This window comes from Alligator mississippiensis, chromosome 1 (assembly GCF_030867095.1).
Source record: "Alligator mississippiensis isolate rAllMis1 chromosome 1, rAllMis1, whole genome shotgun sequence".
In the NCBI taxonomy this organism is placed as follows: Eukaryota; Metazoa; Chordata; order Crocodylia; family Alligatoridae; genus Alligator; species Alligator mississippiensis.
In genome coordinates, this window is record NC_081824.1 from 318,560,725 (window position 1) to 318,587,612 (window position 26,888).

At 44.7% G+C, this 26,888-nt stretch overlaps 1 long non-coding RNA gene across 1 annotated transcript in view; it reads right to left on the minus strand.

Moving 5' to 3' along the window:
- Window positions 1-26,888, minus strand: part of LOC132247747 (uncharacterized) — a 148,257-nt gene that overhangs the window by 111,689 nt on the left and 9,680 nt on the right. The window contains exons 2-3 of the long non-coding RNA XR_009459136.1: window positions 22,044-22,211; window positions 16,796-20,035 (exon numbers count right to left, since the gene is read on the minus strand). This is a non-coding gene — a long non-coding RNA (uncharacterized LOC132247747). The remainder of the gene's footprint in view (window positions 1-16,795; window positions 20,036-22,043; window positions 22,212-26,888) is intronic.

A 26,888-nucleotide genomic window follows, 5' to 3' on the forward strand; every position in this document is an offset into this window, starting at 1 on the left:
AATAATTCTCACAAAAATATGTGCAGGCTGCCCATCATTTTAGAGGAATCCTTGTCATTTTAAATAATCCAAGGAAAATAACCTGTTATGCTGCATATCACCAGAGCATGAATGCTATTTCCTATGGTTATATAAGCAAATAGATCCTTTAATTCACCTAAACTTATGCTTTAATTCATCTGAATTTACCAGGCATCAGTAAAGCTCTCAAAATAATTTCCTGTTACCTTGAACATTCCACTTAACTGGTCCTTTTAGATTAGGATTTTTTTTTCTTTGACTGCTTTACAAGTGAGTTTTTAACTACCTCTGACAAGAGTTACAAGCTATCAGCTCTGACAAGAGTTAGAAGCTATCAGCTCCAGAGTAAATCTGAGAACGCCCACAGGATGCACAGAGGCTAGCAATTCAGGAGGTGACACACTTCCATGTGGCAGCATCAAATATCTACATAGGATACTTCCAGTGGATAGAGCTGGAAACCTGAGTTCCATGCCTGGCTCTGCCACTGACCTCCTGGATGATTTTTGTGGCATGCTTTTTCCCTGCTCACTGCCTCAGTTTCTCATATGCAAGACAGAGATAATGATAGTGAATTTGTGGATTGAAAGTACTATACAAGAGGCAGGGTTTGTTCTAGAGATTAAATGCCTCAAGCAGTGTGCATAACAGGACAGATGTGCTCTTCAGATAAGACATTAAAACAGAGGACTGACTACTTATGGTCATCAAAGATAGTGCTTTAAAACAGAAATGCAGATACACCAGATGTTAAGTCAAATTGCAACTCAAGTGACAATCTTCTCTGCACATGAGAAGAGAAAGCAAGAGGGTGCCCCCATAGTCTTTTGTGATTTAGAAAGTCTAAGCTGAAATACCATCCAAAGACAGTCCTCAGAAGTAAGACTTAAAGGGTACATCTACATGTTCATTAATGCACCATAATTACAGCGCGTTAAGTTAGTACCTGTAATTACAGGTACTAACTTAATGCGCCGTAATCAATACTACTGCACATTAGTGCCGGCGCAAGCTTTTTTGTGATGCTAATGTACAGTAGACTAATTCTACTGCACATTAGCATGGGTTTGGCCCACCCACACTAAAGCACAGTAGAATTAGTCTACTGCATTTATGTAGACATGTGTCATGTAGATGTACCTCGAGCAAGACTAAAAATTAGAGTAAGATTTCTCTAATATAAACCCATAGTGATAGCACATGGGTTTCCCAGAAATCTGAATTCTGGAAGGGTACTGTACATCTATCATTAACGCATCATGTCCTGACGTTGGGTCAGTAGGGGGACATACAGCAGGGAAACAGGCCCAATATCCAGTCCAGCCTCAGTCATATTTACTAACTGATCTGGTTATAGAACACATAGGTGTACACAGTTGATGAGCTTAATTAGTTGCATGTCTACCGATAAGTCTTTAGGAAACTAGGTATTTTGACACTAGTTTAGTACTAAATTAAGAGAAACAGGAGCAGATGGCATGTGAATCAGAAGGAAACTTTTTTTTTTCCTAAAGGGGTCTTATAAAAGGACAATAATAGAGAAAGAGAATAGCACTGAACAAATGCCATGCACAGGCTGAGGGGCTCAAAATAATAAAATCAAAGAGTGTGGAAGGGAAAAACATTACCAGATAAAAACATGAGAATTGTACTTTTTACCTGAAAGATATTCAAGCTGCAATGTTGGATACATACAAACAGCTTTAGGTAGCTTAAATCCTTTAATTTAATCCTACTTTAGTATGATTAGCCTCAGATGAATGCAGTATATTAGCTATGCTCCCTGCATAGTAAATTACACCTCTCATTTTATAAGCAGCATTCAATTAACTCTTTTTTTTTAATTCCTTACTTTCCATCATCTGTGGTGGAGACCTGGGTTTGTCTTTCTGAACTCATCAGTTCTTATTTTTTGTGTCCTGGGAAAGACAGTGAAGATAATAAGGCATCAATTGGTCAGATATATCTTTTTAATTTCATTCAAAATAAAATACAATTTGAGGCTGGTTTAACTATTCCTTTTTTTCCCCTTATCAAAATTAATTTATTCATATGAATAAGTAAATACTTATAAAAAGTTAATCTCCAATCCTGCAAACCCTTGGAAGGAGTAGACCTTCATGGGACTTTATCATGGAAAGGTTGCAATAGGGGATTTTTGATACTCAAAAAGAAAAAAAATATGTAACTGACTGAACCAAATATTCTGAAATTCTTCAGCAGCCCACCTGGTGTGACAGCTGGGGTTTGATTTCAAAGAACCAAGGAAAAGCAGATATTGCTTTTTTTTTCTATTGGGAAGTTGGATATCTCTGTGCGAAATTTCAATGGGTGTTTCATTTGAACGCTGTTTTGATGCGTTTCAAGCTTGAAACAGCGAAATCAAAACAAAACGAAAGGCTTCGAAACAGCTTTGAAACTAAATGAGGGCACTCGAAATGTTTCAAAAATTTCAAAACGATTCAAGTTTCGAAGCCAGGCTTGCTTGCAGCTAAATAGAAACTTAAGAGAGGGAGGGAGAAGAGGGGGGATGGACTGCTCTGATATTGGCATCTAGCTCCTGATTTGATTCCCTACCTCTCCAATCTTTTCCTCAGCTCTTCCCGGGGGTCATGGGCCACTGATCTGTGCACGCCGTTTGAGCAGGCTGCTGCTGCAGGCTGGGGCCAGCAGCAGCTGCTCAGCACAGCCCACACCAAACACCAGGAAGACGTGCTGCCACTGGCCCCAGCTTGCAGTAGCAACCTGCTGAAACTCAGTACACAGATCCAGTGGCCTGCACCCCACAAGAAAACCTGGAGAATCGAACCAGGAGCTGGAAGAATGTTCAGGTCCTTGCATATTCCCCCAGTTCCTGGTTTGATTCCCCAGCATCCTGATCTTTCCCCCAGCTCTCTGATCACTTCCCCCAGTTCTTCCTGGGGGCGCAAGCCTCCGGATGATGCGGGGTGACAGCAGGCTACTGCTGCCAGCTGGGGATGGCTGCAGCTCTGGGCTATTTCCCCAGGCAGTGGCAGCAGCCTGCTGAAACCCTGCACGCAGATCTGGGAGATGCACCCACTGAGGACAGCTTAGGGAATGATCAGAGACCTGGGGGGATCAAACCAGGAGCTCCGGCTGGCAGGCAGATCCATCCCAGCTCTGGGACAGTGCATGGCACCCTGTCAAGCCACACTGTACCTGCATGATCGTGCAGCTGCTGCACGGGTGCCAGGCTGGGGTGGGGGGGTGATCCCCGCTGCCCCATGCTGCACAGTGGGGCTCAGCCATGAGTGCCCAGAGGTCCCAATCACTGCCACCAGAGCTGGAAAATGCGGGGCTTTTTTTTTCAGCTCCACACTCACTAGCTGCAGAGCATGTGGATGATAGCATGCTACCACTACCAGCTGGGGCCAGCATCAGCACCCAAGTCTGCCCAGCACAGCCCACACTGAACTCCAGGAAGAACCCAATGCTGGCGCTAGCCCCAGCCAGCAGCGGCAGCCTGCTGTCATCCCACACACAGATCTGGGGGCCCACACCCCCTGGGAGTGCTGCGGGGCTGTACCAGACTCCTCCCGGGGGGAGCGGGCCCCTGGATCTGTGTGCAGGATGACAGCATTCTGCTGCTGCCAGGAAGTGATACTAATTTTGCTTTGAACAGTTTGAGGTGCAGTTTCACAAAAAACCCTCCACCTATCTCCTTGAAACTTGGCAAGCTCCATGCCCTCAGAAGGGGCTACCATCCCTGCAATTTTCATCTGAAGCAGGTAAGAATTGACAAAGTAATAGGCATTTTCGTGATTCCCCATTATAGCCTATGGGTGAAACGTCAAAACAACGTCAAAACAGTGAAACAGTTTCAGCAAAACGAAACAGAACAGTGCTTCGAAACAGCAAAATGAAACACTGTCCCTTCAAAATGGCGAAACGGAAGTCAAAATGAAATGGTGCTGTTTAATCATAGTTTATAGGTGTTGTTCTGTCTAGAGTTACCTTGTGCAGTGATTTGGGCTGCTTTCTGTCTTTCTGCTCAGATTCCTATGGGTTTATCCACCTGCCTCTCATGTATGCTATATTAATGCACAGCATTTCCATTGGCTTCTGTAAACTGATTCTTGCAACAATCTTAATCTGCCAATTACTGCTTGATCACAGTCCCTGGGACTTTCAACTCTCAGGCTTCTGAAGAAGAAACAAGATAAATGACAACCTGGTTTACTCTTGTGAACATGACTAATTTATGTGTTTGGATTCCATTAACACCTTTTCCATACCTCCCCTGACCTCTGTCTCTTGGTAAAATTAGGCATGGGATTAGCGACCTTAATAACTTAACAACACACATAAAGAATTAAATAAAAACACTACAAATATTAATATTGTTAATAGCTTTCCAAAGGTGAAAGAACATAGGTTCAGATGTTTATTAGTGAGTATTCCTGTGCTGTATTCCTAACAAAGAGAATGAGACAAAGAAAACTATTGGCCTGATCTTACCCCGACTAGAAACTATCAGGACCTTGGCACTTACTTTGATGGACTCAGGAGCAGGCCTTTAATCATTTTTGCATTTAGATTTTCATGCTGCAAAGAGGCAGATATAATGAAATGCCAAGTTCAGTGTCTTCATCTAAATTTGATGTCCAAATACCTGAGAGTGTCTACATTTTTTTCCTTTACAGCTTCTTTAAAAAGCAGTGATAACTAAGAATTGGGAGGTGGGGGGGAAAGGAAGGACACCACCTGACAGACATTAATCAAGCTGCTGTAAACAGAAGCAATCCTCTTTCCCAGGGCTACCATTTACAACTTCTAAGGCACTCTGAATGCTCAGCCTGTACGAGACCATTTAATTTGACTGTCATTCTAATATATTGAACAACCTGTTATAGATTCATTGTAATCACATGGCAGACATATACTTTGCTCCTTCATAAGGTCAGTAGCCAAACATAATTATTGTAATATTAGACAATGAGCATATTTTATCCAAAGTCTATTTCTGGAACACCAGAATTCAGAATCCTATCCAACTATGTAGCTGATGCTTGTGGAAGGGTTTACCTTGTAGAATAAAATCACTCTGTCCTGTATTTTTCTATTCCATGTTCACCATGTCTCTTGTATCTAAAGGTCATTGAACACCCACAACTTTGTTCTCATAATGCTCAGACTATTCCCTGTCTACACATGGAAAATTGCCACACCCTAATATATAGTACAGGTAGGGAAATGAAGCAGAGATTTGTGCCCTCAGGTCAGCAACATTGAAATGACTTGTTAAATCAGGACCTAACTGATTTATCAATGCAGAAAAAGCAGAAGTATTCAACAAATATTTCTGTTCTATATGTGGGGAGAATAGGATGAGCTTTTAACATCTTACCTTGATAAAGAAATACTTTTTTTCATCAAGTAGAAAGCATGTTAAAAATAAGCTATTAAAATTAAATATCTTAATATCAGCAACAGCTGATAGCTTGTCCCAAAGAGTATTGAAAGAGGATTTCGGCCAAGGAGCTCTCTTGAATAATAATAGTGATTTAAAAAAAAATTGAACTGAATTCTGTTACAACATTCATATTGTTTGTGTGTTATATATTACAAAACCCACCCCTTAAATTATAAACTGTTAACTGCCTGCTATTCTGTGTTTGCACAGTGCCTAAGAATGGGACTCCATTCTTGGTTAGTTGAGAAGTACTAAAATAAGTGAACAGGAATAAATTTAATAACTGGAAAAGTTTTAAGAAATCGGAAAAGACTAAAGTTAGGCCAGTATTTAAAACAGCTAAAGGGGATGATGAGATAATCACGGGCTATTTAGTCTGACATTGCCTTCAGGCAAAGTCATGGAAAGGTTGATCTAGAACATAATCAGTAAGGAATTAAAGGATGATAGCATAATTAATGCAAATCTGCATGGCCTTATGGAAAATAGCTCTTGTTAAGCAAACAGTATTGTTATTGAATTAGATTATAAATTTGGTTGAAAGAATATATTTAAAGACATTTTGATGAGACATTCAACAGATGACACTGACAAGTTTAGCACGAGTCATTATCCAGGTGACCCATACTAATGAATTAAAAACTGGTTAACTGATAAACCTCAAGCAGTCATTTTTTAAAAAGCCATCATTCTATGAGGATTTTTCTACTGGTATCCTACAAAGCTTCCTTTTTGGCCCAATGCAATTCAGTATTTTTTCTAATCATCTGGTAAAGATCACTACTGCTAAAATCTGCAGATACCACAAAAGTAGATGAAGTAGGCAATAATGATGACATCAGGTCAAATTTATTTGAATAATCATACAGTCACACAACTAGGAACAAATATAGCCCACACTTAACCAGATCAGACTGGATTTTGGAAAGCAGTAGCAATGAAAAGGGTTACTACGTTATGATTATGGTAGATAACTCAACTTGAATTCAAGGGTTGCTTTGCACTATTTAATAGGTAGGCAACACTTGAAAGAGGCATAGCACATTAATTAACTTCATAAATGTTCTGACTCTGCCTGTTATCTGTTAACAGCTCTACTGGGCACATTCAGATCTATCACAAGTTATTAGTACAAGTCGTTTTATAGAAATTACTTGAATTTCTCTATCCCTTTCTATTTCCCCTCGCTCCCCCAAAATACACATACCTCCCAATTCTTTTATCTAATTAAACTTCTAAAAACACTGTTTATTTTGAAACAAACAACTCATAGATTTTTTTTAAGCAATTACCAGTAGTTATTTTTTCCAGTCTAGTATATCTCCAATTGAATCATTCAAGACACAGCCATTAAAATGGTGATGACAGCACTGGTTATGATAAGGCTCCAGCCAGGACACTAGAGGGGGCAACCCTTGCAACAGTGTTATCTATAATGGTTCACCTGGCACAAATTTTCTAGTTATCTAACCATTTAGTAATTGAGTTTATGCTATTATTCTCCTTATGCATTAATAGATATTTGGATAACTCAGCTATTTCAAGTAAACCTTATGGCCACGTCCAGACAAGTGAGTACATACCTGTTGTGATACCTCAAAGCAGTTTGATATTAGCAAGAGGCAAGCTAAGAATGAAAAAATGTTCCCCGTGCTGCATATTTGCAGTGCAAACTCTAAATTTGATACCAGGAAATCTCCAGAGACACTCTAGCATGCAGCCAGAGTGTCTCTATGGCTGCCCCATGCCCCTGCTGCTCCAGCATGTTGCTTCAGCATGCTGGGGAAAGTAGGAGTGGGGCAAGGTTGCAGCAGTGAATCAGACCCAGGCTTTGTCCCCAGTAAGTAGGGACATGGAGGTGGGGCAGACTGCTCGGGAGGGGTAGGTTCCCCACCCATCCCTCCACACAGTGCACAGCCCTGCCGCCCCACCCCCATGCAGCAGCAACAACCATCAGGGCACTCATGGCTCACTCCTGGCAGAGACCCCCAGCAGCGCAGCACCACCTCAGACCCGGGGGCTGCACATGGCAAATGGTGCTGGCCCAGTCCACTGGTACACGGGGCACATGGAGGCAGGAGCTGGCCCAGCCCAATGGTGAACTGCTTCTACATTCAGTGCTAGGGGCCTGGGTGACAGCAAGATCTGTCCCGGTTCTCGTTAAAGGCACGTGCCAGCAAACCAAGCCAGCACTGTGCACTATGTGCAGCCCCCAGGTCTGAGACAGCACCGCGCTGCTGGAGGTCTCTGCCAGGAGCAGGCCAGGAGTGCTCCAACGGCCGCTGCTGCTGTGGTGGGGTGGGGGCTGTGCACCAGGTGGGGGGGCAGATGGGGGTGCCACCCCCCTTGAGCAGTTCCCCCCATCTGCACACAGTCCCCCACACCCACAAACTCCCCCACAATCCACCCACAAACCCCACAACCACAGGCCACCACAACTACAAACCCCAAACCACCTCCACAAACTCCCCACCCACATACCTACCCACATATCCCACACCACCCCCACAAACCTTACCCCCACAAGCCCTACCCCCACCCACAAACCCCACAGTTTCCATCCCTCCCAAACCTCACCCTATGTGCCCAGCCAGCCAAATGTGATGGGACAGGACCTGCTGGCAGGAGTTGTTGGCTGCAGGGGTAACTGCCTGGCATAAGGGGCTAGTGCCCCCAGATACCAAGTGGCCGGGCCTCCAAAGCTCCTGAGGGCAAGTAGCCTTGGGCTGCTTACCAGGGCAGCTTTTTATACTGCTGGGGCCAGCACAGGTGCCTCTAGCTCCCCCTAGCTGAAGGTCCAGGAGAAGCTGGGCAGGGTCAGTTTGCCCCAAGAGGCACGATTTGCTCCACACCAAAGTGCATGTTCAGGCACATGTGCTGAGGCACAAATCTCTGGCACAAATTGTGCCACTACTATTTAAGCTGCAGCAAGCACATGTGTGCCCTATGGCTGCATCCACATGAACACGGACTTTTGTTTCCCCAGGGACGAGTAGCAGCGGTGGCACCTTGCAAAGCTGTCCCTGAAGAATGCCTGTGATACATGCGCATTGGCATGCGGCAAGTTACCCTGGGTGGGGTGGAGTAAGGAAGGCTGGGGCCAGCACTGGGCTGGCCCCAACAGCCTTACTTGGGATCCTGGGGGCCTCCCAGGGCTGCAGCAACAGTGATCCTGCCGGGTCCAGAGAGTCCAGCTCCACTTTTCAGTGGTGCGCTGCCCCTGCATGCACTGGTCCAGTTTTTCTTCTGTGGGTTTTTTTGACCCATGGATATTCCTTGGATATCCTGCAGGGAAAAAAAAGTGGAGCAGCACATGCACAGGCAGTGTTCCCTTGGAGCACAGAGAACACCTGTGTTTTTGCGGCACCACATATCACACAGCCACACTCGACAGGACACACCCTATGAGTTCTCATGTATATCTGACTTTGCCTTTCCAAAATATATTATTATTCTACTTTGGGCTAACAATTCCTTTTGGATTTCAGTTATAAGTATTCGTTCTCAGGTGGACTGTATATATATAAAGACAGTAAGGCTAAATATATATATATATATATATATATATATATATATATATATATATAGGCTCTGTCTGTCTGTCTGTCTTTATATATATATAAAATTTAGCCTTACTCTCATATTTGCCATTGTCTGAACTGCCATCTCACTGCTTTGAAGGTAATTTGCATTCAGAATAGGAGTTCTTCACAAATTCCTGATATTCTATGCCGAAAATTGCACCCTATTGTCAGAAATCAAGACCTCCCAGCTATGTGTTTTTTGTTTATCCTCATATGCTCTTGCCCCCTTTTATTTTATCTGGACTAGCAAATCCATTGTGTTGTGATACTGTGTCAGAAAAATGTTGAGAGTCCCAAGATCATGCCATAGCAATATTTATTTTCCCTGGCCATGCCTACACAAGGTACTTACTGCACAGTAGCCCATTACTACTATGCAGTAGCATCACACGGCATGAACTGTCATGTGACTTCTACTGTACATGAAGCTGTGCAGGGATACTGCTGCACAGTAACACCAGTTATAGATTCATCGATTCATAGATTCATAGATGTTAGGGTCGAAAGGGACCTCAACAGATCATCAAATCCGACCCCCTACATAGGCAGGAAAGTGTGCTGGGTTCAGATGACCCCAGCCAGATGCCTATCTAACTTCCTCTTGAAGACCCCCAGGGTAGGGGAGAGCACCACCTCACTTGGGAGCCAATTCCAGATTCTGGCCACTCTAGCTATGAAGAAGTTCTTCCTAATATCCAGTCTAAATCTGCTCTCTGCTAGCTTATGGCCATTATTTCTTGTAACCCCCAGGGATGCCCTAGTGAGTAGAGCCTCACCAATTCTCTTCTGCACCCCCACGATGAATTTATAGGCAGTCACAAGGTTGCCTCTCAACCTTCTCTTGCGGAGGCTGAAGAGGTCCAGGTGCCCTAGTCTCTTCTCGTAGGGCTTGGCCTGCAAGCCCTTAACCATATGAGTGGCCCTTCTCTGGACGCTCTGCAGGTTATCCACATCCCTCTTGAAGTGTGGTGCCCAAAACTGCACGCAGTATTCCAACTGCGATCTGACCAGTGCCCAATAGAGGGGAAGTATCACCTCCTTGGTTCTGTTTATCATGCATCTGCTGACGCATGATAAAGTGCAGTTAGATTTGCTGATGTCTTTGTCACACTGATGACTCATGTTAGTCTTGGAGTCCACTAGGACTCTGAGATCCCTTTCCGCTTCTGTGCTGCTGAGCAGGTCATTTTCTAGGCAGTAGGTGTCCTGGACATTTTTCCTCCCTAGGTGCAGCACTTTGCATTTCTCCTTGTTAAGTCGCAGCTGCACATCCTCAATGAGTAGCACAAGGTCAGATGAAGTGCTCTGGGTTAGAATACAAGGAAGTCGAGGGGAAAGGGACTTAACGGTGGGAGTCTACTACAGACCACCCAACCAAGGGGAAGAGCTAGACCGGGAATTCTTAAGTCAGCTCATGGAGGCAGTTAGGTCAAAAGACGTGGTCATCATGGGGGACCTGAACTTTCCAGACATCTGCTGGGAAGAGCAGTGAGCCAGGTCTGACCGCTCACGTAGGTTCCTAGCCAAAATACAGAACCTCCATCTAACTCAGGAGGTGCACAGCCCCACCAGGGGAGATGCCTTTTTGGACCTGGTGCTGGCCACAGGCGATGACCTCATGGGGGGGCTGCGGGTACTCGACCACCTGGGCGACAGCGATCATCGCCTGCTGAAATTCACCATCCAGCACAAGATGGCAAAAGCCAGCAACAAGGCAGCAGCCCTGGACTTCAGGAGGGCAGACTTCAATGAGGTAAGAAGAATAGTTGGGGAAGTACTAAGGTCCCGGAGGGGAGGGGAGTCAGGTGTCCAAGAGGAGTGGTCGATCCTTAAGGAGACGATCCTCCAAGCCCAAAGGGAGGTAATCCCAACAAGGGTAAAAGGGGGCAAGAGGGCACAAAAGCCCCCATGGCCCACCAAAAGCATACGGGAACGTCTCCTGGCTAAATGGGAGGCATACACCCAATGGAAGGGAGGGGCCATCACCAGGGAAGACTATACCTCAGTAGCTCGGGGCAGCAGGGGGGGCGGTCAGGAAGGCAAAGGCGGAGATGGAACTGGGACTAGCTACCCGGATTAAGGACAACAAGAAGTCCTTTTTTAAATACATAGGGGGCAAAAAGAAGGTACCGGGTAACGTGGGGCCTCTGCAAGACACGTTAGGAAATCTGGTTGTCACACCAGATGACAAGGCTAACCTATTTAATGATTTCTTTGCCTCCATTTTCCTCAACAGGGACCAGATCAGCCCATCTGCCGGGACCCCCTCAGGCCCCGGGGGAGACACACCCAGGCCCAGGGTCAGTGAGGATCTAGTCAGGAAACTTCTGGAGGGACTGGATGTATTTAAATCAGCTGGTCCTGATGATCTCCACCCCAGAGTGCTGAGGGAATTAGCAGAGGTCATTGCAGGACCCCTGGCATGGCTTTACGAGCACTCATAGAGCTCTGGTGTGGTGCCAGAGGACTGGAAAAGGGCCAATGTGGTTCCCATTTTCAAAAAAGAGAGGAAGGAGGACCCAGGGCACTATAGGCCAGTTAGTCTTACCTCAATCCTGGGTAAGTTTTTTGAGAGAATTATTCTGGCTCATGTCCACGAGGGGCTAGCAGGGGAGGTTATACTTAGGGGCAATCAACACGGATTCATTAGAGGCAGGTCCTGTCAGACCAACCTGGTGACCTTCTATGACCAGGTCACAAAATCCTTAGACGCAGGGGTAGCAGTGGACATAATCTTTCTGGACTTCAGGAAGGCCTTCGACACTGTCTCTCACCCCATTCTCATTAAAATACTAGGGGACTGTGGTGTCAACACCTACACAGTCAGATGGGTCACTAACTGGCTGGAGGACCACACCCAGAGAGTGGTGGTGGATGGGTCATTTTCGACCTGGAGGGATGTGGGCAGTGGGGTCCCCCAGGGCTCGGTCCTCGTACCCACACTATTCAACATCTTCATCAGTGACTTGGACGAGGGGGTAAAAAGCACCCTGTTCAAATTTTCTGATGACATTAAGATGTGGGGGGGGGGGGGAAGTGGGTACGCTAGAAGGGAGGAATAGGCTGCAATTGGACCTAGACAGGTTACAGGGGTGGGCAGATGAGAACAGAATGGGTTTCAACACTGACAAGTGCAAGGTGCTGCACCTGGGAGGAAGAACCAGCAGCATACCTACAGGCTGGGGAACTCCTTTCTTGTCAGTGCAGAGGCAGAAAAGGACCTTGGAATCATTATTGATGCCAAAATGAACATGGGCCAGCAGTGTGGGGACGCGGTCAGGACGGCCAACCACACCTTGTCATGCACCCACAGATGCATCTCAAGCAGGTCCAAGGAAGTGATCCTCCCCCTCCACGCGGCACTGGTCAGGCCGCAGTTGGAGTACTGCATCCAGTTCTGGGCACCGCACTTCAGGAGGGATGCAGACAGCATTTAGAGGGTCCAGAGGAGGGCCACCCGCATGATTGGGGGCAGCAGGGCAGGCCCTACAAGGAGAGGCTCAGGGACCTGAACCTGTTCAGCCTCCACAAGAGAAGACTGAGGGGGGATCTAGTGGCCTGTTACAAACTCACCAGGGGGGACCAGCAGGCATTGGGGGACTCCCTGTTCCCCCAAGCACTACCAGGAGTGACTAGAAATAATGGTCACAAGCTGGCCGAGGGTAGATTTAGATTAGACATCAGGAGGCGCTACTTCAGTCAGGGCAGCTAGGATCTGGAACCAACTTCCAAGAGAAGTGGTGCTGGCTCCTACTTTGAGGGTCTTTAAGAGGAGGCTAGTGAACACCTTGCTGGGGTCGTTTGACCCCAGTGCTCTTTCCTGCCATGGCAGGGGGTTGGACTTGATGATCTGTCAAGGTCCCTTCCAACCCTACAAACTATGAAACTATGAAATCGAATTCTATTGTTTTGTGCCCATTTGTCCAACCTGTCCAGGTCTGCCTGTAGTTGTTCCCTGCCCTCTAGTGTGTCCACTTCTCCCAACAGTTTTGTATCATCTGCAAACTTGGACAGAGTACACTTCACCCCCTCGTCCAAGTCACTGATGAAGACATTGAAAGGTATCAGTCCAAGGACCGAGTGCTGCAGGACCCCACTGCCCACGTCCTTCCAAGTGGATACCGACCCATCCACCACCACTCTTTGGGTTCGACCCTCTAGCCAATTTGCCACCCACCGGACTGTGTAGTCATCCAAGTCACAGCCTCTTAATTTGTTCACCAATATGGGGTGGGATACCATACCAAAGGCCTTCCTGAAGTCTCAGTAAATGATGTCAACCCCTACTCCTGCATCCAGGTGTTTTGTAACCTGGTCATAAAAATAGACTAGATTAGTCAAGCATGATCTACCTGTTACAAACCTGTGCTGGTTTCCCCTCAGCATAATTTTTCCTGCTGGGCTCTCATATATACTAGCTGTCCCAGGGACACCGGGGTTAGAAGGGTACCCCGGGACCGGACCAGGGGGGAAGTGACCACCTACTTACCCCACACAGAGGCCGGAGCGAGCAGGGGCACGCGCGCAGGGAGACCGCCGGCGCGGTTTGTAAGCCGCGCTTATATCCAGCTGGGGCCGGGCGACGTCAGCGGGAGACACCGCCCGGCAGAGATAAAAGGCGGCCCCGGAAGCAGGGCAGGAGGAGAGGCAAGGGAAGCCCGCAGGAAACCCCAAGAGTGGGACCCGTGCCAGCAGGGCCCATGTATCCGGCCCAACAGGGTCAGCCGAGGTAGCGGCGCTAACAACAGCAGCTGCCGTGAGAGCGGCAGCAATAACAGTGTTGACAGCGGCAGGGAGAGCCGCCTCGTTAAAGGAGCCGGGAGAGGAAGCTGCAGCTACAGCAGTGAGAGCTGTGCTCTTAAAGGAGCCGACAGTAAAAAGGAAGACGACGTCGGCAGCACGACGGGAGAGGGAACTGGCTACAGTTGTAGCAGGAGAGCGGGGGGCGGAGCCAGTGAGGCAACCGGTTGCAGACCCCGTGAGAGAAGTGACAGACGGGCCGGCGGGGAGCTGGCAGTGGACTCGGCAAGGGAGAGAACGCTGGATACAAGATTCCCAGAGAGAGGGAGCCATGAGCCCGGAGAGTAGGCACCCGAGGAAGTCGGTGGCCTTAAGCCTCCCGACAGGCCAGGAGCCAGGGGGAGCTCATCGGTCGGGGCTTAGGCACCGGGGTCAGAGCCTGGGCTAGGCGTGATAAAAGAGTTTAAGTTTTCAGTTTCAGTATTTGTTTTCTTTTGGCTCGCTCGTTGTTGTAGTGTTGCGGAGGCCTCGGGGCAATACAGGCTAGGGGCAACCGAGAAACCAGGAGGGGGTGAGACCCCTAGGCAGATTCCAGCCTGGGTAGTTTGGGTCCCCGGAATAAGGACCACCGGGAGATTTAGGACTGGAACCGTGGCGGGGCCGCCAGAGGAAGGCCACTAGAAGACCTGCAACAGCAGGTGGCGATTGGCCGGGGTGTAGGGGAGGTCGGAGCCCCGTGAGTGCCCGCCGAAGGTGCAACGACCCCGGGAGGCGGCATTAACGGAGACCCCCCACCACTGAGGTTACATTCAAAGTCGTGGCAGGAGAGGTTAGGGGGCCTACCGACACCATCCGAGGCACCTCCCGGGGCCCTCTCGTGAGCTCGTGGCCAGTTAGAACGGCCACTCGGGCTAGAGCAGCTTGAGAGCACCTGGTCGAGCAGAGGCGGGCACACTAGCCTTAATAATCTTTTCAAAGACTTTACCAAGGATGGAGGTGAGACTGACTGGCCTGTAGTTGCTTGGATCCTCCTTCCTCCCCTTCTTGAAAATAGGGACCACATTGGCCCTTTCCAGTCCTCCAGGACCTGGCCAGTGCGCCATGAGTGCTCAGATATTCTTTCCAGTAGCTGTGCAATGACATCAACCAGTGCCTTCAGTACCCTCAGATGGAGCTCATCCGGGCCTGCCGACTTAAACGCATCCAGTCCTTCCAAGTGACTCTGCAACATCTCAGGGTCAACGCTTGGTGGTCTGGCACCCTGCTGTTGTCTCTCTATGATCCCATTGTGAGACTTGTTGTGCCCCTTGTTTAGGAACACTGAAGCAAAGAACTCATTGAGGAGTTCAGCCTTGTCCCCCCTGTCCGTCACCAATTGCTTATGCCCATTCAGTAGTGGTCTTGTACCACCCTGGGCCTTCCTCTTACTCCCTATACATCTGAAAAACAATTTTTTGTTATCCTTAACTTGGGATGCCTTCCTCAGCTCCATGGTAGCTTTGGCCTTTCTAACTGCCTTCCTACAGCTGCGAGCTGAGGAGGTATACTCCTCTTTAGTAATTTCTCCCTGTTTCCACTGCTTATATGCCCCCCTTTTTGCCCTTAGGATGTTCTGGATTTCTCTGGTTAGCCAAGGAAGCCTCTTGGCCCCTTTCCTCTTTTTTCCCCACATCGGAATGGTCTCCCTCTGTGCCCGAAGCATCACTTCCTTAAGGCACAGCCACCCTTCCTGGGCTCCCATCTCGCCAAATCTCTTACTTTGCAGTGTGTCATTATCTAAACACCTGAGCTCAATGAAGTCAGCCTTCCTAAAGTCTAGCACTTGCACCCTACTAGTTACCTTTCCCACTCTACGCCTTGTGGTGAAGTCTATTATTTGGTGGTCACTGTCCCAAGGTGACCAGTGATCTGTAGGTCCCCTACCATGTCATCCCCCATTGCCAGTACCAGGTCCAGTAAGGCATTCCCCCTAGTGGGACCATGTACCTCCTGCATCAGGTGGAGGTCCTGCACACAGGATAGGAACCTGCGTGAATGGTGGGAATTTGCTGTCTGAGTCTCCCAGCAGATGTCAGGGTAGTTTAGGTCCCCCATGACTACCGCTTCCCTAGTCTTTATGGTCTCCAAGAGCTGCCTCAGGAGCCCCAAATCTAGTTCTTCCCCTTGGTGTGGGGCGAAGTTACTGTGCAGTCATTTAGTACTTGGATATTCAAGTATTAAATGACTGTGCAGTAACAACTGCGCAGTCAGCTGGTCTCATGTAGATGCAGCCCGTGTCCAATCCTGAAAGATCAGAACTAGAGCACAATTTGGAAGCTTGTTTAGAACACCATTTGGTTCCATCTATGCAGGCAAGACAAAATCATGTTATGATATGAGATGATCATGTTATAAACACAGTCCCTCCAGTAAAGATCTGGTTAATATGGATGCCTTTGTTATTTAACCCCACTATTCTCAATTGATTAGGCTGTTATTGCTTACCTCTCACTTCTTTGACTTCTGAAAGGAAAGATGTTTTGTGCAGCTCAAGCAGTCAGCTGGGGCACAAGATACAACCTTCCTGCATCACCTGTGTCAAAGTATTTAACTTTGTTCTGCCTTAGTTCCCTATGCATAACATGAAGAAAAATAGCATTTCCTTTCTCCCATCTCATTTTAAGCAATAGTAAAATCATTGTGAAGGGACTGACTATTACTGTGTTAATGTTCAGAGCCTGGTTCTATGGATGCCTGGTCTCAGTTGAAGCCTTTAAGTGCTACCATAAGATAAATAATAATTCTAGCACTGCTATTCACAGCCACTGTATTCCAGGATCTCACAGAAAAGGTGAGTGAACTGTCAATCCAAATCTCTTCCTGACAAGTCCCCCCTCCCAGAAATTCAAGCCTCAAGGTTTGCTTTCTCAGATAAATGTTGCATACCCAGCTCATGAGTAGGTGTAAACCCCTACCAAAAATGCATCTTCACCATCCATAATTATGTTCTTGAATCAGTGAACTGCAAGTACAGTACCTTCTGCTGTTACTTTTGCTGTATTCAGGCTGTTGGTTCTCCCACCATAAAATTTTTCAAGAGCACCAAGCTGTTGATATGAGTCATAGTAAACACCAACGCAAAACAAGGAGAGCAGCCCAATGTTCTTCTTCCCTCATCTCACTCACATACAATTTCAATTATAAAAAAGGAGAAAATAACAAAGACTCAGTTCTCATAAGTCAATGGTGAGAAAAGAGAAGGCTGGAGAGCACTAGACAAGAGAAGAATAAAAATATCACAGTAATTTAACACATGGTGAGGAGGTGGAGTGGGATAACACTACAGAAATGAATGCTTATGACTAGCATCATCGCCCCCAAAATAATCAGCAAAGATAGATAATTAACAGTTTTTGCTTGATTACATATATATGTGTGTGTGCACATGTACAAAGGGACAAAGAGAGATAGAAATCTTCATTCCATATTGCCGGCGGATTCAGTCATTTTCCAACATCCCAACTGCAGCTCCATATCAGAGGAGGATCTAAACTTCATGAGCCAAATTCTCCTTTTGCTCATGTTGCTACATCTCTAATACAGTTGATGGAATGAGTTCTTCTTTTATGAGAGGAGGCTTATGCCCTGCAGCTTTATAATGATTTGTAAAAATTTCCAGATCCCAATCTCTTTAAAGTTTTAAAATTTTTATCTGGGAGATATCAGACAGGTGTCCTCATACAGACCATGGCAGAGATATGTGAGAGCTCTGAAACTGGATCTGGAGTTTTGGCCTGGGCCCAAACCAATTTAAAATTGCTTGTAGTGGAATAACTTTACATCTCAGAGTCATTTTGATTTTGACAAATGATCTCTGGTTGACTCCAGTGGTGGATGTGTGCATAACTCTGAAGGATGATTTGACTGCTGGCTGAAAAAAAATAAATCACCCTATGCAAACAATCTGAATGGGTACAGGCAAGTCCTGCAAAATAAGAGAGAGAGAGAGAGACACGTATATAAAACCCATACTATTCCCAAATCCTGGAACATGAGCAGTGCCATTCCACATCTACTGCGCCACATACTCCCTTCCATTCCTATGATGAGGAACACACAGGAAGAGAATACTGAATACTAATGAAGCCTCAAGTGGTGGCTTTTGAAGGCATAGATTCCTGACCACATCCAGCTCTACACCTGCATCTATGAAGTTTGAGCCAGGGAACAGGGTGCAGTTGAGTCTGGGAAGCATCAGGAGCTCCCAGATATCAGCCACAGCTGGAGAGCTCCCACTGTGAGTTCTCTCAGACAGCAGGGTCACTGGAAGTCCATAAGCTCTGGAAGGAGGAGGAAGATGGTACCCCAATAGAGGTGACATACTAAACTGCTAGAGGACTGCTAAAGGACAGAGTTAGGAAATGCTACACAGAACTGCATGTTGTGGAAGGATGGTGGTCTGCTGATTGCAAAAGATCATAGCCCTGGCCCAGGATCTAGTGGAGTAGGATGGGACTGATTCCCCTATGCCAATCCCTTTGCTGAGAGGGGATATATAAGGGCTGCCAACCAGGAGAACTAGTGAGTGAAATGGAGCATTTTTGTTTCTATCCAGATCAGCTGACAGCAGTAGCAAAAGATTCTGTAATTGTCTATCTAAGGGACTGAGCAGAAAGGAGAACCCATCTCCCAGTGTGCTAAAGCTCTCCATCCTTGGACCATCCAGCACACTTGATCTCATTAGTGGGGTGAATAGGTGCCTTTTACCTTTATCTCGCCTGAAACCATATCTTTAGGAATCTAACTTGAGACTCATGCTTACATCTTGGGCTTTAACCCACATTTTAAAAATGTTTTTGTCTGCCTCTTAGACTTTGGTACAGCAAGCAAGCAAATGAAGATTAAAAATAGCTAATGAGTTAAATGCTGAGCCTACCCCTACACACATAAACCACTCCATTTTTCTCTGATTCATTGCAATGAATAGACTTCAAAACACAGCTATAGATGACAGAAGAGGAGATAGTAATTTTAATTTGTGAAGACTGAGACAGACCAAAAAAAAAAGATAAATTCCCCAAAGAAGCAAATAAAGTACTGTCAAATTCAGAAGGCTGGTCGTTATTTAAAATGAATGACAGGGACATGGTTAACAACAAGCTTAGGGTCTTTTAAATGTCTTTAAGATGTTATCCTCTGTATTGTTCAGTCAGAAAACTAATAGGCAACTGCTAAAAAATTCATCATCATATCTGTCCTTAGCAAGTGAAACTTGAAGTTTATTTTTAGAAAATTCCTTTAAGAAATGTGGAAGTAAATGTGGGTCATTTTGTTTTTCAAATTAAACTTCATATGTAGCATTTAGTCTATACAGAAGCCAACACTAAGGTCTGCTTTTATAATAAGGGTGTTCACTTGGGATTTTTATTTAAATTGTTTCTCAGATTAAAGCTTGCTTTTGTAGATATTCTTCTTAAATCTTAGAACTGACACGGTGACTCACTGTGTGAGTGGGCTACCACTGTGTACAGAGGCAGCAGCATTACCAAACATAAATCATTTCAAGGGGATGTTTTTTCAGACAGGTCATCCACCCCTTCTCTAAAAGGAATAGAAAAATCAGAAGGGATTTCATCTGTGCTGCATACAACTGCTGAGATGATGAATAAAGAATCTATTTGCAAGTACAATCAGGCACTTCCTTATAGGCTGGCACATTTCCAAGCCACTTGATTTCCCTATCATTCAAAGTCAAGGTCTCACTACCTACATTTCAGAACAGAAGTTTTGATCTGGGGAAATTCACTAACAGAGCTTGCCAATGCAAATTATTGGTCTAGAGAGCAAGATACAGGAGAGAACTCACAGTCCCAAACGAGCATATGTAAGTACTGTGTTCAAACTGTCAAGATTAAGGAATGCAATTGTCCTTAAATATTTAATTGTAAACAATTAAAATCCATGTACTTTCTTTAAAGACAGTTTTGCTTTCACTGTCTCCCTGGCTGAAAAGAGCTTTTCCTGCTGCAAATGTTCTCTTCAGTGACTACACACTTTTCAGTTCTTTTCTAGTATAGCTATAGTCAGTGTTGATGTCTTCTCAATCTCTCAGCAATACAGCAAGAGGCTCATGATTGTTGCAGGGGGCTCGCATGCCACCATTTCAGTGTCACTTTTGCTAGCTGATGTTTGATGGCATGTACTACATGCAGCAGAAGATACTGTAGCAATGGAGGACAATACAGCCACACAGGAAACAGCGGGGCATCCCTTATACCTAGGAAAAATGCCAGACAAGAATTGAGAAGGAAGGAAATATTTAGAGTAGAAAGAATCATAAGAATACTGATAAGGAAGTACTAGACAGAAAAAAATGAATCAGAGGCTAGATCTAGCCCCTGTGAGAAGAGGAGACCCATGCCCCCACAAAGGCTTGTTTTGAGAGTGGGATCCTACTGGACAATTTTCCACGTGACCTAGAGAAAACATCTCAATATTATCAGGGCAAGCAGCTACTGTGAGTCATAGAGAGCCTTGATTTGTTCTGGACATGGGTGCCCTTGATCATCTTTCTACTCCATCCTTCCATGGTACAAGACTGTCCCTTAAAATATGGTATGTATTTTTAAGCTCTGATTTAAAGCTAAGGGGCTAACTTAAGAAAACAATACACCCCCAAAAATCACCATGGCTCATATCCTCAGTGAGGATAAACTGACATAGTTCTGATGACTTAAGTGGTGATATGTTGGATTTGTACCAGCTGAGAATCCAGTTCTTCATAGCAAGCAGGTCTGGAAATAAGAGCACTTGTGTCTCTTCACAGTTGCACAGTAATCATGAAACACTAGAGATCAGGAAAAAAAATATACAGTAACTGCTGTTGGAGTAGCAGTGACAGAGCAAAAGGCAAACCCAGACTTTCCTTTCATATCTGTCCAACTATAAATTAACACTATTCATGGCATAGTCATAGTCAGCCTCTTTTTCAGCATTTGTAGCAGCATCTTCTGGAAAGAGGAAAAAATAGGAGGAAGCGAACAAAAAGAAGAAGTTTAGTAAACATACCATGGTTAACTTGATTTAATCAATCACCTTCCCTGCTGAAGTAATAGATTTGGCATGTGGCCTATACTGCAGGTGCATCAGCAGTGGAATAAATCCAGTTGTACATAGGAGGATCTGATTTTCTTTTTCTTTGCTTCTTACTCTGAAGCTAGATTTGCAAGAGTGAGTGAAATCTCTTTCTCTCTATATTCAATTACGAGTGAGGGATAGAATCTCTTTCTGTTTAAGTGAGTCAGTCCCCCTTCGAGAGTTCAGGAGAGCATGCCTTCTGAAACGGTTCCATTATTTATTTAGAGTCAAATCTGTTTCCAGTTAACACCTGTGCAAGTCAGTACCTATGCATTTGCACAGGTACTAAAAAGCAGAAATTAGGATACTCAATTCTTCCTAGCATGACAATTGCATTTAAAACCAAAAAATAACTGCAAGAAATCTAGTCCTGATATACAATGCCAAACTTAAAAATCTGGTTCTGTACCAACAAAATAGATCACTGCATGCAGAGCTAAGAAGGATTCTGGCCCAGCACAACTCTCAGTGCCACCATATAAGTGAATTTCTATAACAACTTTTGATCTACACATGCCAAGGCAGATCCAGAGCAGGTGCAGTGGCCTGGTTGTGCTTCCCCTGACTCCTATCAGGCCACACCACGGCAGCAACAGCCAGGGTCTTTTCAAGTCCCTGAATCAGGTGAGAATCCCCCCTTTCCCTTCGTCTCCAACTCAGTGGCACATTACCTCCCCTCCCATATGGCCCTCCCCAGTCCACCATTGCCATCATACCTGGCTGACTGGCAGCAGCAAAGGGAGTTGCAGAATCACTCCTGCTCCACTCCAGCCTGATTGCCTGAGGAGGTGGGCTTAGCTGGGGAAAGCAGCAGCAGCAGTGGCAGGCAGGTTTCTCCTTCCTGTATGATTCCCCCCAAGGTGTTCCCTGCCAGCCAGGAGCAGGAGCAGGAAAGGTAAGGGGAACCCATTTGCTGACACTGACCATGTCCCTGGCTGAGCCTGGCTGTCTGCGTAGCCACTCCCTGCAGCCCAGCTGAAGCAGGGAAGGAGCTGTTCTGGAGCTCCCCCTGTCCCCATATTAGCTGGGGACAGTGGAGAGAGCAGCAGTAATGGGCAGGGGAGGGAGCACGTGGGAGGGCAAGAGATGTGCCACCAAGTATAGAGGGAAGGGAGTGGGTGCGAAAAGCCAGGCAGGGACATTCTTACCTGATTGGGGGCTTTAAAAATGTCCTGAGCTGCTGTTCCTGCAGTGAGGTCTGTGCATCCCATTGGCGGGGGCAGGGGGTGCAGGAAGAGAAGGAAGCTGGGATCTGGGTGCTGCTCCTGCACCTGCTTTTAGAAAATCCTAGCTCCATCCATGGACATGATTTTTAACTGTTTAGATAAAAGAGGTAAACAAGAACAAAAAGATTTTGATCTGCACTGTTTTGTAAATCACTGACTTTTAGGTAATGATTATGGGGTTTTTAGCTCTTAAAACAAAAATAATGAGACATCACTGGACATATTGGGTTCCTAAAAAAAAAGAAAACATGTTTCCTAAATACACACAAGTGAATCAGGCTTCACTTTATCCATCTATTCCACTGACTGGTTTCTAGGGGCTTTAACAACCTAGAATACAATGGATGCCGCTAGGAGAATCACAAACAATATAAAGGGACGATAGCCAATTCTTTCACCGTATCTGACAAAGTAGACTGTAGCCCACGAAAGCTTGTGCTTCTCTGCATGAGAATCCTGCCCTGTCTTCTGCCTTATTTCAGACTAACATGCCTAACTACATCTCTCTCTAGCCATGTTAGTATACTATATTAACAAAGCAGAATTAAATGTACCCACAGCTCATAGGCTAACACTATTTTATTAACCCCAGTTCCAGAAAGCTCTGTACAGCTTGCTATACAGCATGTTTCAATACATGTTGTGTATCAGGGTGAGAGAATTCCAGGCTAATGATATTTTTGCATTTTGGCTATATATTGGAAGGCCTTTTTCCAATGGACCATGAAATCCTCTACACCTGTCTTTCTTTATTTCACATAATGACTTTTCTGGTATGCGTTCTTATTTCTCATCAGTCACATCATTAAGAGAGACAGGACAAAAAAGGGTTGAAAGGAATATGAATACTTTTTACTTTAATGAAAGCAAGAAAAAGAAAGAACAAAAGAAAAGGTCTCCAGGAGCAAATAGGGTAGCTCTTTACCATAATGAGCTGCAACTATTCTTAGATTTAAAGGGTTGTTCTCACACAGGAAGACTTCTTAATTTTAAAGGCAGAGCATGCTAAAAACGCACCATGAAATATTATAGCTACATATATAAAACATAGAAACATGTTCAGAGAGATAGTCATTAGACCCTTCACTTCCAGGAGGATGTGGACAGTTTGGGAAGAGTCCAACGTAGAGCAATAAAAATGATTAGTGGCCTCAGAAGCAAGCTTTATGAGGAAAGTTTGAAAGAACTAGGGTTAGGCAGTCTGGACTCTGGAGAAGGGAAGAGTGAGGTGGGTGGGATTTGAAGACAGTCTTCAGATAACTGAAGCACAATTACAGAGAGCATGGAGATAAGCTTTTCTCTGTGGATGTAGGGGACAAGACCTCAGGCTTCAGCAGGGGATAGTTAGTTTGGAGATTAAGTCGATCTTTCTGACTGTGACTCAGATAAGAATTGGAACAAGATACCTTGAGAAACTATAGATTCTTCATCCTTGGAAGTTTCCAAACCAGGTCAGACAGAAACTTGGCTGAGATGGTTTAGTCAGGGATGATCCTGCTTTAAGCAGGGGAATGGACTAAATGACCTCAGGAGGTCCCTTCCAGTTCTACTTTCATATGAGGCTATATCCTATAGTTTACAGTTTGTATTTGTACAATATATTCTTCTACAAATTGGTTGCAAAGGTAATTTTTCTTCGTAATTCCTGAAGTTTATGCAAAGCACTTTCCTTTGTGTCCTGTGGAACAGACTGGCCAAACAATTGCAGCAAAAAATGATTTATAATTCGAATTTTAAAATGTTTTATGGTGCATTCCATGACCCTCCTGCCATTCCTTCTTCAGTCGTAGTCTGCTGAACACAACCTCCCTCTTTTACTGGCTTCTTTGACAAAACTGTTTCAGCTCCTTGCTACACATACAATCCCCATTGTGTTCCTAACAAAACTGTGATGGAATGACTTCATTCTCACATTTTTTGAGCCTGGCACAAGTTCTTTTACTCCTGATCTTCAACCCATATAAAAAAGTTAACTGAATTATGAAAGGCACATGGAAAGCTTCAGGAAAAAATGTAAAGGTCATTCCAGTTTGGTTTTCAATAAAGGCCTTAGGTCACAATCTCCCTATGTGCCTTTGTAAAAGTAGCTGTACTTATACTTCTTATAAAAGGGAAAATTATAAGATTTAAATATAAACATATGAAATACCTGCCTTAGTCTCTGAACAGAAGCGTGTAACCAATCCAAAAAAGTATTTCTACAATAAGGACAACTCATATTCCAAGCCAATTTGAATGCTGTGAGGAAGTTTGCTGCACCTGGAGTGGCAAATGATGGTGAAGACCAAAGAGCCATGAGAGATTACGTAATGTTTGCAGCAGTAACTAGAGAAAAGTAATGCAGAAGTAATTCCCATAACTATTGTTCTGTCCACCCAGTGGTGCTTTTGGTACTGTGGTCTCTTCTGGGCTGGTGCATTATGGAGTAATCGTAGATACCAATGTTGTACATCACCGACAGCTGATGGATATGATTTTAACATTTTTCCCTGGCAGAGAAGATTAAGTGCAGTAAAGTAGCAGTACAGGCTTCAAAATAAATGGCAAGTTAAAAATACTTGTTCAAAGCTGAAATTTTCTCAGATCTTTTTGCAGCTGGAAATGGTGGGTTTTGTTTTTAAGGTGCATTATTTTCAGTTTAAGAGTGCCCTCTAGTGAACAACAAAAAAGAATAACTACTGAAGAGAACTAAAAGTACCCAAACTAAATTATCCAAATGTCCCAGGAAAAGTCTGTGTCCATGTTGTGCAAGCAAGTCAAGAGGAGCTGCAGAGTTTGCAAAAGATGTCACTGTGCCAGGAGGCTCTGATCCTTCCACATTATGCCCTTCTGCAGAATGAGGCATGCATTATTTCTTCCTCTAATCCAGTTCTGCAGACTGGGTTAGTAATAGGGGTTGCAAAGTATTTATTTACCTTCATTGCCCACCATTTGTATAGTGAAAGGTCGCTAGTGCTAGACCTCTCCCAATAACATAGTGGTAGACCTCTCCCAATAACATAGTGTTTATAATGCTCTCAGAAAGGTTATGCCCCTGCAATGGGAAATGCTCCATGCATCTTCCCCAGTCAGGCATTGAAACTATACAATGATAGGCTCCATTTCCATTTTACTATTATAACTACAAACAACTATAAACACAGAAAGCAACAGCAGTTTATAAATCTAAGGGAACTGGTAACATTAGCATCCAAATAGCCATAATCAATATTTGTATTCATGATTTTATGCTATTTTTAAAAAACAAATAGAAATTTCAGCATAAAATGAAATCTTTGGTACATGATCTTGTTAAAGTAAAGAGGTGGGTGACAGACAACAATATGAAATTGGATAAAGTCAAATGTAAAGTGGAATGCCTAGAGAATAAAACTGAATGTAGACACCTACAGTGGAGGATATCTGGCTAGGTAGTAGCACTGACCAGAAGGACCTGGGGGTTAGGGTGGATCCCAAACTCAACATGCGTCAGCAATGTGATGTTGTTTCAATAAATGGAAATTACATTTGGGATTGCATGAACAGAAGTACTTTGCACACGACCACTCTGCTTAACACTGGTTAAACCTTATCTGAAGTAGTGGATCCAATTCTGGGCACTACATTTTAAGATGGAGGTAGAAAAACTGGAGAGAACCCAAAGGCAAACAACAACACAGATGATAGGAGGGTTAGGATGCAAGCCATCAAAAAAGAGGTTTTGAGAATGAGTTATATATGAAAAGCTCCCATAAAGAATAGGAAGGAATATTGTTCTTCCTTATCACAGAGGGCAGGACACAAGGCTACAGGTTTAAACTGCAACAAAGCAGACTCTCAGGAGATGCTTCCTAACTGTAAGAGCATTAGGACAATGGAACAACATTTAGGGAAGTTGTAAAATCTCCTTTATGGCAGGTTCAGACTTCTCTCCAGGCTGGACAGCACAACCTGTCAGAGGTTGAACTACGTGACTCCTTGGGGCTTCTCCATACCTTGGATTCTCTAATTGTCTAAGTAGCTTTGGATAAGTGGACCAGTTGTAGCCAACCCTCCTGGAAGTACATGGTTAAATATGTCTCCTTTCTCTTTCTCCTTGCACAGGCCCTCAGAAGAGAGGCTTTCATTGTAGCCAACAGACCGTTGGAGCATGGTGAGGAGCACTGTCTGCGGACTGGGTAGGAAAATTAGATTGAAGACTACCCTATAGAGCAGGGGATTAGACTAGATGACATCAGAGCCACTTCTCAACCCCGTGATTCTATTATTCTAAGATTTCCCACCGTCAATTTCAGAAAGAAAGTGTGTAGAAATTTAGAAAATAACAGCAGATGCTACTATGTTTGTTTGGGTGTTCTCAGCTAATTAATTCTGGGATTGTATTTAGCTTACTTTCCTCTGCCGAAACAGATGTATAACAATAAACCTTGCAGTTGTTTTTCTTCTGCCTCAAATTATGTTTTATCTTTCCACATTTATAATTTAAGCAGTTAGAACAGAACATACAACAAAAACACTTGAAAAGCGCTTTCCTTTCCAGGATAGTTTCCTCTGGCATAAGAGACAGTAGAAATCAGGTGGATTCAAAAGGACCCTGTGTTTTGACTTGCTATAAGACAGTTTTCTCTGACATTTCACTTCTGTGAACTCTTAATTGCATACAGAGCCATTCAAGATTTCTATTTATTTCAAAGATTAATTTTTTTTTAAAAAAGGAAACGAGAAGTTTGATTTTTTTTTTCCTTTTCTGAAATCCAGAGTTTCGTCTCTTCTCAGTCAAACTGATCT